This window comes from Benincasa hispida, chromosome 12 (assembly GCF_027475165.1).
Source record: "Benincasa hispida cultivar pf3 chromosome 12, pf3_genome.v1.1, whole genome shotgun sequence".
NCBI lineage: Eukaryota > Viridiplantae > Streptophyta > Magnoliopsida > Cucurbitales > Cucurbitaceae > Benincasa > Benincasa hispida.
Genome location: NC_143489.1, coordinates 23,705,790 through 23,723,473, shown reverse-complemented (window position 1 = coordinate 23,723,473; position 17,684 = coordinate 23,705,790).

Genomic DNA, 17,684 nt, shown 5'->3' with positions numbered 1-17,684 from the left:
TCCTTACTCTAAGTCCGAACACTTCACAAGTAAGATGATCAGACTTACCTAATGTTCTTGGCATGCAACCTTGAATTCAAAAATTGCAAAAGAATGGTGATGAAGCTCCATCATCCACCAGAGAATTTTCATTCAAAGAAAACCCTAAAAACTCAAATATCAAAACTCCTCCTACAACCTGATGGCCAGACTTTATATAGCCTCCCAAACCCTAATGTATTCCACATCATAGATTTAATAAAATGATAAAATTATCCTTATTTATCATGTTTAGAAAGGATAAAATTGAAAATAATAAAATTAGACTTAAATTAATAAAGAAAATATTAATAATAATTTTGAGCCATAGACGGTTTATATCAATTTATGTTATTGTGATGTTCCTTCTTTGTTTTACAAGGACATGCAAGTGTTCTAGCTCGACGAAGTTTACATTTTTGTCCTTATTGCTTCAGCTATATGGCATAGGCGATAATTCTCTATGGCAAAGAGTAAATTGCACATTTAGAAGTGAATTTAAAATTGTTAGAATTAATAAGTAATCAGATTTAAAATCACTTTGAAATATGTCTTTAATCATTCAAAATTAATTTTCTTTAATAATAAACTATTATGTCTCTCTACCGATGAACATATATAGCTAACATTATTTATGAATCATGTAAATTTCTGTGATAATTTTTGTACTGTTTTATCTTTTCTCTGTTTCTTTTAACACTTAGGCAGATTTTGTTCTCTTTCGTGGTTGGAAGCCTCTCTATGCATGCTTACAAACAGAATGTTAGGGGATTATAATATGAAATATCTTAAATCTAAATTTATCAACGGAATTCAAATAATATATATCCCTAAATTACAAAAGGTAAAATTGTGTTTTTCTCAACCAAAAAATGGTTTTTATCAAATTGTTGGATGTATAATCTTCACATTGACCAATTTTTTTTTTTTCATAAAGCATAAGTTTAATTCTTTATCTCTCTACATTTATAATAGGGAAAAATACCATTAGTATTTAAGTTATGAGTTCGATTTTTATTGAGTCTCTAAGTTTCAAATGTGACAATTTGATTTTTAAAATTTAGTTATATTTTAGTTTGATCTTTAGGTTTCAATATTTACACTTTTAACCTCGATTTCTCACTAAATATTCACTTTTAGTGTTTGTCATTAATGTTTAACTTAAATTAATTATGAAGAAAAAAATTTAATAGTGATAAAAAATAGTGAAACTTGATTAATTATAATCTTTTAAATTAAATTATAAACATTACCACTAAGTATTTAGTGAAAAATCAAGGTTAAAAGTCTAAATTTTGAACCTAACGATCAAATTGAAACAAAACTCAAATTTCAAAGGTAAAATTGTAACATTTTGAAATTGAGGAACTGAATTGAAACTAAACTTAAAATTTAAAGAACTAAATGTACAATATTTGAAACTTATGAACCAAATATAAATTATACCCAAAACTTCTTGAAATTAATTTAACGGTATTTAATAGGTCATGACTTTTTAATTTTGTATCTATAAATTTTTTTGGTACAATAACCCTAAAAGTAAGACGAACCTCTAACCTCTATAAAGGAAGGTCAATTACACGTGTGTGAAGTTCACTTTGACATGTCTATAAATATTTGACAATTTAAATTTTTAAATAATTATATATATATCAAACACACAATGATCATCTTAAAAAATGATTTAATAAGCCGAAAAAGAAAGGCCGATGGAGGCTTACAAAATAGTCAACTATGGTTAGGTAAACTGTAGATCAAATTATAACATTTCAACATTATAATAAACACATGTTGTGATTTTTTTATCAATTAAATAAATAAACACTTTATTGATGTATTCAAGAAGTTGACAACATTCTTAATTAAAACAAACTTTGGATTTAGGGAACGGTAAACGCAAAGGTCGCGTTTGGTTTGAATAGTGAAAGAAATATTTTTCATTTATTTTAAATAATAAATATTTAATACGATTTTACAAAATCAACAAAGAAATAGTAAATAGGGTTGTATAGTTTTGTTAATTTACAACTTATATAAAAAAACAACCGAATTGAGCATATATAGCTTGCATCAATTTTGGACTATCGTCTTGAAATTAAAGAACTAATTCTCTCACTCCACAAATTGTAGGAGGAAAATCACAAATTGCTAAAAAAATCAATTTTGACCTAGTTGAAAAACATAAATTGTACGATGAAATATAAAATTTGAATAATTATACAATTCATTAAGTTTAAATTATAAATATTGGATATTAAATTTTAGTATAAGGAATGAGAGATTGAAATGAAAAATAATAATAATAAAAAAAAGATTCAAATTAATGAAAATACATATAGATATGAAACTAGACGAAAAGTTATATATTAACTTATATAAAAATATAGTATAATAAGATATCTTATTTAAGGACAGTTTGGTTTAAAGTTTTAAATGTTCCGGAATTAAGTATGCTCAAGAATAAAAAATCTGGGAATCAAGTATGATTGTGTTTGGTTGTACATGGGAATGTTATCAAAATTTTATGGTAACAAATTAATTTGTATTTTATTTATAAAATTAATCATGGACATTTCTATAAATTTTGATAAATTAATTAATAAACAATAAACTTAATTCAAATTTTTAAGTAAAATTAATTATTTAACTATTAAATAATAATAATAATAAAATTATTAATTACAAATATTTGTAAAATGAGTAATTTATAATTGAAGTTACTTGATTACCTAATTTGATGTATCACTTTGATGAATTTATATAAATATGATGTATTAATTAATAAAAAAATCAAAATCAGTTTAAAGAAAAATAAATGTAACATTTTGTGATTAAAAAATAATGGATTATAATTAATCCATGATAAACTAATAATAATTATTAAAAAATAATCTCACAAAATATTAATCATCATGATAATTAATTAACTACATATATAATTATTAATGAATTAATAGTATTAATGCATCGATTCTTTATGATTCATTATATAATTAATTAATTAATTTATGAATCTGGAGTAGTTAAATTCAAACATTATAATTTAAAATTTAATGTAATTTTCTAAATTATAAATTTAATATTCATATATTAATTAATTTTAATAATATAAAATAAAAAAAAATTAATTCATGTATTAAAGGGGGAGAGATAGGGCATCAAGAAAATCGTACCTTTGATAGGTATCATTCATGAGTATAAGAAATGCATGAGAATAGTTTATTCTAAGCTTCAAAACTTGTACCAAACAAGGAATGTGTATCTCTTACCCATTCTGAACTTTATTCTCATCTCAATTCCTTCAATCCAAACTCCCCCTTAGTAATTGTTGTGTAATTTCTTCAAATGTGGATTGATTTATAGAAAAATAAGTATTTTACATAAGAATTATAGGCATCGACATAAATATTAAATTAACAAAAAAGTATTAAACAAATTAAACATTCATCAATACAATATAATAAAATGAGAATACGAAAAGAGAGAGAAAATGATAGATCATTGGGATTTTAGATTTAGAATAGAATTGAAATTAAAAAAAAAAATTAAACTATATTTTACAAAAGATTTGTCGAGAACTTCTCTCCATATCTCCTTAACCTCACTAAAAAAATCTTTTATCATACCATATTTCTCAAAAACTTCTCTTCATATCTCCTTAACCTCACTAAAAAAATCTTTTATCATACCATATTTCTCAAAAACTTCTCTTCATATCTCCCTAACCTCTCAAAAAAATGTTTTATACGAAGTAAAAGAGAATAAACATAAAAAATAATTAAACTTTGAAGTCATCCATTGAATCGATTTTGGTTTGAAGTTTCTAATTATGACAAAATTTGTTCAAAACTTTGCACACCAACACAGGTCAGTTTAATATTCTATTTCTCTAAATATTTTTAGATATGTTACTCTTCTCTTCATCATTCTTACTTCTCTTCATCATTCTTATTTATTTATCTAGTGTTGATTAAAGTGTGGATAAAAGAAATAATGGTTGAGAAGGAATGTGTGAATTCAAAAGCTACATCCAATCTATTTCTCTATCTTAGTCATAGATTACTATACCTCTCCATCAATGAAATGAGTTTCTGAATTTGCAGAGGTTCATCTTGATCAGTTCCATATTTTCATTCAAAGGATCAAAATTTTTTAGTCCGCACTGTTGGGTTTTATGTCCTAAAACTCGTGGTAAGTAAACTATGTAACTTATTCTGAAAATTCAATAAGGTGTTATTGAATAGATGTTTTGCTTATTAGAAATCCAATAAACCTAAAAGTCCATTGACTATTACATGAGTACTTGAACTTTATGTGGAAACATAAAAGTGGATCAGGTTCGAGTAAATAGTCAAAATGGTCTATAGTATATAAATAAGGTTGGGTACCTTGTTCTCGTAACACTATTGGATGCGGTCTATTCTATAGTTGTTACGAAATGATCCTAATTCGTTCATATTGGGACATGAGGAGTTGGGGTGTCCTTGTGCAAAAGGGTTTGTGTAAGATCGAACCACAAAAGCAGTCACTTTTACTTTATAACGTTGTTTACTGTTTAAGACTGACTATTTCAAAGAGATGACCTAGCTAACTTGACCTTAATCCTGAGCTAACTATGTTTCTGTTTATTCGGGATTATTCTTAAATTTGCATAGGTGAGAGTTGGCTCAACAGCGTCAACTTAATAACCTCCAATTTCAAGGATAAGACCGGATAGAGAGCTGGGGATATAGGGTACAAGAAAGAATTCACTTCTACCCTCTGTTAGGGATAGTAGAGAGTTGTTCCCTTAAGTGCTGATTCTGAGTCTTGAACAAAGGGCCTCTGATAAGCAAATAATTGGCCATGATTGGGAGCTGGAGCATTAAAAGGCTTACTTCCAAATTAAGCTTCCAAGTATGAAAAGTTGCAACCCTTCAAGAATCAAAGCCACCAAAAGTCATAATGAATTTAGAAATTCAGATTCATTCACATATTTAATATTAGATGTATCAATTTATGAAAATGTATTTACATTTATGGAGGTTAATGTATGTAGTTGAAGAGTTTTTGTTGAACCTAATTAATTAAATGAAAGGTTGTGTCCTTTCAAGTTGTCTTTTCAATTATTATAAATACCTATGCACTTTTGTCATTTGAAAAAACACTTTTGAATTTTGAATGAAATTTCATTAGAGATTATTCTCTCAAGTTTTATGTTTTTTCTTTGTATTCTTGTGTTTAGAATGCATGTACTAGAACTTTCAATCTAGTTTGATCAATTAGATTGTGGAGAATTCGAAATCTTGAAGTTAGGAACAAGTTCTCCTTTCTTCTTCATCGTCGATCAATCTACCAAGCTAAATCTGTTTAGCTTTCTTGGGGTTGTTATCATTTTGTTTATTGGGGGTTATTTTTATTATCGTTGTGAGGGTTCACCTAGAATAAAGGGGGTTCTCATACATGATTGAGGTAGTTCCCTTTATCAGCCACGCCCTCTCATTGGCCCAAGAGGGCCTCGATTTTGTTGATTGGATCACAAAAAAAATTGTTCATTAGAGGATCATTTAGACTTAAGGAACAAGAGGTAATTTCGGGGGTAAAACAAAGATTCGACCTAGCCGTTATTACAAACAACCTGTGAAGGGTTAACTTACTAATCATGGTTATATCGAGTGGACATAATATATCTACAATGAAAGTAGTTCAACTATGAGCTTTAGTGGAATGACCCATTGGTTAACGAATGGGGGGTTAGTTCGGTCAATGAGTCGGATTGTTGGAGCCTATAATCTGTAGGTCTATGAGGTCCCCCCTAGTAGTTCGGAAATGGATTAGCTCTAGAGTAGCGTGATAAGTTAATTTGAAATGTTCAAATTAGAATTAAATAGAATTAGAGAATTTATATTTAAATATGATTTAAATATATTTAGGTAGATTTGTGTAAAATTAATTTAATATTTAATATTAAATTAATTAGAATTATTTAAATTGTTTAAATAATTATTTAATTAATTTTATAAAATTAATAACATTTTCAATTTTAGGAAATAGATTGATTTATGAAATCAATTTTTGAAAAGTTGAAAAAGAAGTAAAACACAAAATGGAATTTGAGTTTTTCCATATCTTCAAGTAGCTCACACTAAACCCACCATCTTTAGACTTCAATTACTCCAAGCATGAGCTGATGCAGCTATCTTCCTTGCATGATGGTCTGCAATATATTGAAAAGATTGGAGTGAATTTGAGGCAATGCAATCATAAGAATTTTTGCTGAAAAATTTGGTTGAAGAAGGGGTTCTTCAAATGGGTTGCTATTGTGAGTTATCCTCCAAGTTCCTTTTATTCAAGCTTCACAACTCAATCTAGAGCACCAAGAGAATAGTGGGGAAGATTTTGTAGTGGTTTACAACAAGATTTGGAGAGTTTTTGCAGTTGAAAATCGAGATTTCAAGAGTTCTACAAAGGTATGACTTGAAACCTATTTATTTTTGCAAGAGTATGCTTTATATTTTGCCAAAATTAATGAATTAGAGTGTTTATCGATCCTTGTTGCTTCGCTGCGTGCTTATACAATCCAACACACACTATTTTTAAAAAGGTTTCTATGATAGAGGAACTTTTAGTGGCATCATGTTAACATGAAAATTGGCTAGAGACTATCAATTTCTTGATTTTTATAGATAGATTATCACATTCATATATGGAAAAGGTATGTTGTTTTGATTTGGAGTTGCATGAGAATTTTTTTTTTCATGTACCTTTTTTTTAATAGAGAGTACGTACAATCATGAAAAGGTATAAATGTGAGGGCAAAATAGTCTTTACAAAAAAAGCTAAAGGCAAAGAGGTAAGTGAAAAATTATCCCCTCCTAGCTCCTTTTAATGTAGTATGTAGATAATTGTAAGAATGGGAGATCGACCTCAAAAAAAAATATTACATGTCAATTACTATTGATCTAAACTCATATTGGTACATTTATATTTAATTAAATTGATAAGTTATCTCATTAAAAGAAATTTAGAATGACATTTTACCTTCAATTTGATCCCTTTCCTTCGTGATGGAAATTGGGAATGGCTCAATGCTCAATCTATAGTGTTTATGGTTTCAAATCTTAACTCTTCCGATTTATCCCTTGCATGTACTATTTGTTGGGTTATTTGGAACGATAAGAATGCTATTTTACATGGCAAGCCTATCCCATAGTAATATCTTATTTTGAAAGATCTCAAAAGAAAGCTCTACTTGGAGCCTCTGCTATAACAATCTCGGGTTCCTCTTCTTCACCGACAACTTTTTGTTGGCTTCCTCATCTAGTTTGCTGTTTTAAACATAATATAGATGGAGCATGGTCTTCCAAAGACTCTTCATCACGATTTAGGGCCATTATTAGAGACAACTTCAGTGCTATTGTGGCAGCTTCTTGAAGGTTTTTTGGGCTTCTTCAAAATTCTCTACAATCGGAATTAGTAGCCATCAATTGTGGTTTAGTTCTGGCAACTAATCCAAAACTTCATCATCTTCTTATTAAATCTGATTCTCTCAATGTTCTTAGGGCTGTCAATGACTCTTCAACTCACATAAGTTGGAGTTTGGTGTAATAAAATACAAACATCATTTCAGCACATCTCTTCTTGTAATGATGTAGTTCACTCTTTAACTTCCTTCCTTGTTGATTTATCTTTCCTTGTATTTTGGACAAATTCTTTCCCTTATGGATCTCTATCTTACCTATCCATCAACAAACCCTTTTGGTAGATAAATATCTATTATCTTTTATGAGGTTACAAGTTCAAATTTTCTACCTTTACTCCTATATTTGTTCAACTAAAAAGTAAAGCTTATAAAATATCCCAAATTTAATTTAATTGTGATTTTGGCTACTCAACTTCAAAAATTATAAATAATAAATTACTAAATTTCTAAAAGTGTTTAATAAATTTTGAATTAAAGTTATTATAAAGATTTAATGACTGTTTGGAATACAAAATTTGTTATAATAGTCTATGTGTTAGGATAGTCAGCTCAAAAATTTTGTGTTGGGGTATAGATTTTTTTAACATGGAGTTTTGAAGTATGAATTTAAGTTGATTATTCTTGTTGTTTTCTTTTCTTTATATTATGCAAGTAGTGGTATGTTAAATATTATATTTAGCAAATAGAAATAAACATACTTGCTTAACATGTCATTTGATATTCTTTTAATATAAAATTTTGAATGAGGGCATTTTTTGATTGCCTAGAAAAAAATATTGTTCTAAATATCATTTTCATTTGAATATACTTTTATAAATTATGTTTAAAATAGAAACATTCATGTGTCTTATTACATTTTTGTTAAAAGTATTTTTATATATAACTTTGCTTGGTTTGTTATACACTCAAAGTGTTCTTATTAATGTCAAATTACTATAAAAGAAAATTATTATACATTATGAAATTATAATTATAATTTTTATTTGAAATCGGCTACACTATTTTATTAGTATATGAATGGTTGAGTTGGTCATTAAAGTGAGTCGTGAAAATTGGTCACCAGAGGTAGCTATTTGAGCTTGTTGTTGAAAGTTGACTGTCAAAGGTGATCATCAGAATTGATTGCTTCATTATATCATCGATGATTTTCGTCAAAGTGAGGCGACGATAATCTCTAATGGTAGTTGTCGCTAGAATTGGTGGTTGCATTGCTTAGTGTGGTAACTAAAGCTCATGCCAATTGTAGGTCTAAGCTTTTACTCTAAGGTATATATGTCTAATTTGCACTCTTCTAAGAATAACTTAGACAAATCATATAATTTTTTTAAATAATTTTTTACAAATGCACTGGATACTAAATTTTATTATCAATTCATTTTAACATTCATCAATATTGAGATACTCTAAAAATATTTAAACAAAATATAATTGTATAATAATATTTACAGTCTATGCTCTAAAATTAAATTGTATTACAAACTTTAGAGTCTAGGCTGTATATTTACTAAAATAAGAAATTAGGGGAAATTTTTCATTAAGTCAACGAGGGGCTGAGAAGGGGCAGATGGGGTTATATTTAATATGGGATTATTATAGATTCAAACTCTTTTGAAATTATTTTTCATAAATGTCCAAATATTTGATTCATGTAAGAAATTTAATGTCATTCCAACAAAAGTACCTTAAAATGGATGATTGGAAAGAGAAAATTAGAGAAAGAAAGTTCATTTATTATATACTTTTCTATTTTTACGAAACATCTTTAATATTGGAGAATAATGCATTTATTATATTATATTAATTAGTTGAGGTTTATTTTCATTTTCGATTGGAGATACAAAAATATATATATATATATTTAATATAATTTTATTTTTTATTTAACGCGTTTAATTAATCAAGCAATCGGTTTTTAATGGTGGATTCATTGCTATTTTTAATTATACCTTAGAACATTGTATTAGATGTTTGTAATGTTCCAACTAATATATGAAATATACTTATATATATATTTGACATGTACTCAAATGCAACTGGTTTCACAGTTGTTGGTTTTTCTGACGGATTCATAATTTTTTTTTAAAAAAATATACCTTAGAACATTGTATTATATGTTTACAAATATTATAACCAATATATGAAATATAAATATACTCAAATAGCTGGTTTTACCATTCAAAAGTTTTGATACTTAATGTTCAATATAAATCATAGTATATATCATAAATTTAAAGTAGTTGTATACAAACAACAATATCTACTATAGTATAAGTCCTAGATTGACTTATTTCGACATAAATCATAGTATATATGATACTTGAGGATTTATATATAATAGGGTTAAAAAAGCAAAAGAGATTCCTTCGTTGGTGTGTGCAAGAATCTCCCAACTTCATCTTTGTCATAGTTTTCGACCATTTGCCATCCATGCCCATGTACCGCAATTCGACTCTTCGTTGCATGTCACTGTTGTCCGAGTTGTGCTGTCATCTGTCGTCAAGCTGAGTTGCTCTCCGTTCAACTCTTTCACCCAATATTTTTACCTGAACCATTTTTCTATAACGTTGCAATATGTATGTATAAAGTAGGGAATATCACATTTTAAAAGATTTGTCCTAATAGATAGTCCATATAAGTTGTATTGTACCTCAATATATAAATAAAAATTGACAGTTTCTTATAAAACTTGAACATATATGTTAGTTATACTTATACAAAAGTATATAACTAAATCAACCAAGGTATATCGTATAAACGCTCTTGTTTATCCCAATCACTAGAAGAATTTCGGGCTTTAATGTCGGTTAACAACCGACATTAAAGATAGTGTTATTAAAGCCCTTTAATGTCGGTTGTCTTTAAAGTCGGTTTTAAACCAACATTAAAGGACTTTAATAACACTGTCTTTAATGTCGGTTGCAACCGACATTAAAGCCCAAAATTTGTCCATTTTATCAATTATTATCCGTTTTTTTAAATTTCGTTGTCGAATCCATTTTTTTGGTCAAAAAGTATAACATGACACATCATCATCGAACACTGTGGTTATGACATATTATTTATATACGGATTGTAAATCTATTATATTTAATCCACAATTTCTGCTATAAAATTATAATTTAAAAGGTCGTACAATAATTCAGCCCTTGAAAACACAAATTACAAATAATACAAACATTATGAGTTTATTGTCCCTCTTCAATTGGTAATATGGATCCCTTCATAATTCTTCTTGAACAGACTCCCCCAGCTTCAGCAGTGTCTGGTTATAGGCATCTTTGTCTGACCACTATTGTTCAAAAGATCACAAACAAAAAAAGTTTAAGACAAAGGATTGAAAGTATAAATGTGATCAGAATTCATATTCAACTAACCGTGTTTATTGGGAATGTGTATAAATGGTACATTCAAGGCAAAATTGTTTACTAGAGTTCCCCAAGAAAAAGCATAAAGAGGTTGCGATACCAAATCTTTACTCCTTTGTTGCACCTACAAAACAAGAAAACTCAATAGTTGAATAAGTGAGAGAACCTTCTTTTTAAAACTGTGAGTCATCAACTAACACTTATTAAAACTGTGAGTCAAACATTCTTTTAGTGTATTTAATTAGCATAATGCACATGTTCTCAAACCAGTCAATCGTTTAGTTCCTGCATCTATCGCTTAGCTCCAGGGGCCCATCGTGTAGCTCAATCGTTTAGTAAACGATCTCGCGCATAGGTTATCGTTTAGCTACCGCGCCAATCGTTTACCTCCATCATTTAGCGCTGACGCCTTATCGTCTAATGCATTCGTCTATCGCTTAACGTCATCGCCTATCGCTTAGCATTCCACCTATCGTGTAGCGCGTCTGCTCATCGTCTAGCACTCATGCCTATCACGTAGCGCCATCATGTAGTCTATCGCTTAGCGCATGCGCATCTGCTATACGATCGTCTAGCACCCACCTACAAGATCGTCTACCTCATCGTTTAGCTCCCCACATTGCTACACGATCTTCCAGCACCTGCCTACACGATCACCTACCTCATTGTGTAGCGCTACCCATTTGTTACACGATCGTCTACCCAGTGCCTTGCGCTTAATATTTCGCTTTCATTGCTCTTGCTTACGCATACCCAATGCATGAGCAGAGAGACATATTGAAGTGAAACCGCAACTAGCTTTCATTGACACATTTACACAAACAGTTGAGAGGCGTAACATAAGAAAAAAAAATTGTTGTGAGTTTAAGAGAGAAAAGAGAATAAGAGCATACTGATCTGGATGAACGATGAATGGCGAACTTCAGATCTTCATATCTAGACTTTAGATCGAGCGGCAAACGGCGGCACACAGATCCGAACGATTGGGTGCAACCAACGACGGAAGAATGAGAGGATCTACACCACGGACGACTGGGTGTGACTTTAGATCCGAGCCAGATCTACACCACGACAGACTCTTCACCCACGATCGACGGATGAATGACAAGGGTTTCGAAGAGAGATGTGAGAAAAGGAGGGTTTGAGGAGGGAAGTGTGAGAATGAGAGGAAAAAGAAAATAGGGGGGAGAGTGAAGAGGGAAAATTGAAAAAAATGGGGAGAAATAGAAAACAGGGGGAGAGTGAAGAGGGAAAAATTAAGTGGGTCTTTAATGTCAGTTTAAAACCGACATTAAAGGTACTCCTACAATGTCGATTTAAAACCGACATTAAATATCCGTTTTTTTTTAAAAAAATAAAACCGATATTATACATCCGATTTCACTTTTTTCAACCGACATTAAAGCCCAAAATTCTTGTAGTGAATATATGTAATAATAATTGTTCATTAAAGTCATGTGTACTTAAAAGAAACCCTAATGATTGTATATCATAAAACTAAATGCATATCCCAGAAAACTTCGCATATATATCAAATAAATCTTAATTGATTGAGATACTTGATAAACCTATAGCCTAAATATCATAATAGTATGTATCATTCTAAATAAACAGGAGTTTATATCTATCAAATATGATACAAACACTAACATTTTTTCCCAAAAAACTCAACTCTATAACAGTGCCACCATCTTAAAAGTACGCTACATTTTATTCCATATAACCCTCTAAAAAAAATTCAATGTCTAAATCCTAACAAGAATCCAAGTATATAAGTAGTTAGAAAACAAATAATCATCCCTACAATACATTGTATAAAAAATAATAATCCCTTCAGTATATTGAATAAAAACATCCTTTTTGTTATTTTTAAAGAGTGGGTTGAAAACAAAAAATCCAAAATATATATATCAAGTCTTCAAGTAATATAGAGTATATATAAGTCTTCAAATCATCCAAACAAGAATATCAGTATGTTGTATAAAACAAGAGCTCCCCATCCCCTTTGTATTTATAAGCAGTTGTTTGAAAATAAATATTAATCCAAAGTACATATCAAGTCTTCAATAAATCCAAAGTAGCATCTTCAAATAATCCAAAGTATATATGAAAGTCTTTCAAATAATCCAAACCAAGAATATGGATATATTAAGTTTTTAAATACAATATATTGCATAAAAACAAATAATAGCTATATCCTTAAACCCTAAACTGAATGCACAACAAGAATAATACCTCTAGTATCTATCAAGTCTTCAACTAATTATATTGAAGAGAAAAATCCCAATGAATCAAATAATATACTAGAAATCCTGAGAGAGAAAGAAAGTGAGAGAAGGAGAATTAGGGGGATATAGAAAAAGAAAGGGAAGAGTTTCATTAAAATATTTGAAAAAAGAATTTGGTTTAATTAAAAATTGTGTGTGAATCAAGTAATTTTTGGATTTTCTTTTTTAAAATACGTGTAATCGATGGTGGATTGAGGATACAAAAATAATTGAGCCCTAATATTTGTATAATTAAGAAATATGCTTAGACATTCTTTGTAAATAACGGAAAAGTTAAACATAAATGTAATATAGGGCGTTGTTATCCTATTTGATATTATAGAGTGTTTGGCTCATTGACTTCATAAATCGATGTTGAATAGTTCAACTCCACAAACTTCAATAATGGTCGTTATTGAAGTTCGTACATTTATCGATAAACTTCATTTGCTCCTCTTTCTCTCTCCCTCCCTCTAGTTTTTCTTAACAATTTTGCAGCCGAGATAGTTAAGCAAAGAGCTTCTACTATTTAATTCTAACATACTAATGTTAGACTTTAAAAGTCAAGTCAATGTTCCAACAATTCTTTAAAGTTTTATTTATTAATATTTATGATAATAAAATTATAAGGGGTGTTTGATTCACCAACCTGAGTTGAGTTGAGTTGGTATATTGTTTGACCCACCAACTTTAAATGTTGGTAGATTTGAGTCGGTATATTTTATCAACTCACTCTAACTCTCCATTCTTCTAATGTTTTCAATAGCTCCACACATCAGCCACTGTTAGTGACTATCGTTGTCACATTCTGGGAACCGACTTTGACCTTCGAAAACCACATCCAATGACAAACTCCTATGACCAATTATGGACTTCGACAACTGCCTTCGATGATGACTTCAGTGACCCAACTCTGACGACCACCTTCGTGCGACCAACTCCAATGACCAGTTTCAGGCTCTGACAACCACCTTTGACAACAAAACTCTTATGACCAACTTCGACAACAAACTCCTATAACCAACTTCGACAACCACCTTCATAGGCTCTGACAACCACCTCCGACTATAAATTCCAACGAAAATAACATTTGATGACTACTTTCGAGCAAGCAATTCTGAGGACCAACATCGAGCTTCAACAACCACCCAATGAAAAACTCCGACAACCAACTCCAATACCACCTTCATGCGACCAACTTCAAGTTTTGAAAACTACTTCCGACTATAAACTCCAACGAAAATCATCTTTGATAATCAACTTCCACAACCACTTCCGACTATTATAAGATCGATGACTATTAGAGTATATTATGAGATTGTTGATTACATAGTATTTTGTCTACATTAAATGCAATATTTATTTGTATAAATTTGAAATATATTTTTATTTAATTGAACTCACATATCAAATGATTGTTAAGAATATTTGAAAAAATATGTGGAGATTTGTTCTTTGATGATTCTCCAAATTTGGAGGAATTGAAAGTAAAATTGTTGAAAAAATGTGGTGACATTCCATTGGTTGCTAAGATGATGGAGGAAATTCAATTAAAAATAATTTCATGACAAAATAAAAATACAAAGGAAGAAAATGATGATGAAATTCATGGAGGAAAATTAGGAACCAAAAGTTTCGATTTTCTTTGGTTCCTCGTTTATTTAACTATATTTTTGCAAAAAAAATGTTGTGGCTTAATTGTTATTCCCTACCAAAGAAAAAAGAAAGAAATAAATAAAATCTTTAAAAATTAAAAGAAAAAATTGCAATCCATATTTTATTTAAACAAAGATGAATAGAATTATTAAATAAAAAAGTTTCAAAACAAAAATAATAATCATAAAAACGAACTATTTAAACCCATTTGATAACCATTTGATTTTTGTTTTTTAAAATTAAGTCTATCGCCACTACTTCTATCTCCATATTTATTCCTTTATTATCTTTTTTTATCGAAAAAATAATTTGGCTCAAGATTGCCCATTTTTAATTTCAGGGTTTCTCTGAATTTGAAAGTTATCACTTATTAGGTTTCCATACCAAGGCTCAATCTAATTAAGTCTGTAACGTCTATCGATTTTGTCATATCCTCCTCTTTTAAGATTAGTATCGCATTATGATGTCCTTTCCCATTTTCTTTCATTTGTATTATACTGGAACCATGAAGTCATTAGAATACCGATTTCTCTATTGAAAAGTGTTTCCTCCTATTGAATTTCTTATATATCTTCTTTCATCTCTCTATTGGAGAACCGTATTTGGTCTGATCCAAAATGATTCTATCATTTATGTATTTACAATTCAATATAATTCAATATAGATAGATATATAAACGTATATATTTGTCCCTCTTTCTATAAGTGTCTATATTTTGCTATATTTGTAAATATTTACAACAACTTTGTCTTTAAAATAATTACCCTTATTTTTTTACTCTCATACTAAATTATGAATATTGTTATTAGTATTCCTATTCATATTGGACTAAAGAAATTGGTATATATATATATATATATATATATATATATATATATTAATTACAAGCATTGTTTATAAAAAAATATTGGAGATATCCATGGACATTCAATATCAACATCGAACTATTCGATTTACGAATACATCGACATATTGACGGATATTGTCATCCTTGATATCGAGAAAGATATTGGTTAATCCTCAATACCATTGTTAAACCACGTTTACCAATAGCTTAAAAAGCCAAGCAAAAATTTAAAAAAAAATCAAAAAAAAAATTTCAAAAAATTGTTTTGTAATTTAGTTAAGAATTCAACAGTTGTAATTACAAAATATGCAAATCATTGTATAAAATGAGGAGACAATAACTTAAATTTTAAAAAACAAAAACAAAAAACGAAATGATTACCAAATGAAATCTTAAAATTAAAAAAACTATACCATAAATTCTTAACTCAATACTCCAAATTGACCATCATTTTTAGAGAGTCACTTTGACTTTTGGAGCTTGAGATGTTGAGAACCCGTTGGTCACGGGTTCTTCGGCCTTCCTAAATTTTCTCCTTTAACTACCACTCCTTTCTTCACACGTGGCGCTCATTTTTCCACACATACTTTTCCCACATTAATATCCTTTCCATTTTTTCATTTCAATTAATTGCAACTTCTTCAACTAAATGACATTAATAATAAATAAATTGAAGATTTCCAAATTTCTTGAAACGACCCTCGTTTAAAAATTAAGGTCCAAGAAAGTAATTGAAATCTCATTTGGTCAACGAATATTTTAGGTGTATTTTAGTTCTTTTAATTATTTTTTTTATAGAACATCAATTTTAGTTCTAAAAATCTAGAAAAAATGTCATTTTTTTTACCATAATTGAAAAAGAATTTAGATATTCGACCTAAAAAAAAGTATATATCGATTACAAAATATGATCTAAACTATAAATTTCTTAACTATTAATATATACTTTATGTCAATTAAGCTAATCTCCCTTCGACAAGTATTAAATATTTAGTACACAACTATGAAGTGATCAAATAATATATCAATGATAAAAATGACTAGTTAAGTTTGAAAAAACTTTGATAACCCAACACTCCAATAAAAATTTATCATGTAGCAATTTTTTATAAATTATATATATGAAATTAGGTCCAATACCTTTAAAATTCAAAATCAAAATAAAGTATTTTAAACGCTCTTTGTGAAGGTTAAAAATTTGGCCATTAAAATGAATATTTTAAAAATTTATGAACTGATTTAAAAGTTTAAGAATTGGTATTGAACTTAAACAAATAATAATATTAAAATATAAAGTTGATCAATAATTTATTTAATTTAGTCTCTCTCTTTAAAAGTTTTATTTATCTTCAATTTTAATTGGGGTTTCAGACCTTATTTTTAATGAGTTACATTCAATGTTTGTCATTTATGTAAAAAAAAAAAAAAACATATTTCAGGAAAACGACCACTTTTTGTTTCGTTATATTTTTCTTATAAACTATGAGTGTTTTTTCTTTCAATCTCATACAAAAAGGTAAATATCAATTATAATCCATGGTTGTCTTGACGATTTTGAATGATAATATGGTGGCAATTTATTATTTAAGGTAAATATTAATTTATACCCTTAAATTTTGGGAATTATAACCTTAGACTAATAATTGTATCAATTTGAACCTTGAACTTTGAGAGTTGTATCAATTTAAGACTCCAGTTTTCATAAATGTATCAATTTAAAGTCTCAATTTTCATAAATGTATCCAAGTAAATCATAATAGAGGGTTTAAAATGATATAATTACGAAAGTTCAAGATTTAAAATGATACATTTATATAAGTTTATAGTCTAAATTGATACAAATATTAGCTTGAAGTTTAAATTAATATAATTTCCAAAGCTCAAGGGTTAAACTAATACAATTATTATTTTAGGGTTTAAATTAATACAAACTTTAAAGTTCTGAGGTATAAATTGATATTTTCTCTATTATTTATCTATTTGAATCTATGACTAATGAATGTTCCAATTAGAAAATTCTTACTCAGAACCTTTTTTTTTTTTTGGTAAGATTTTATATCATAAATTAC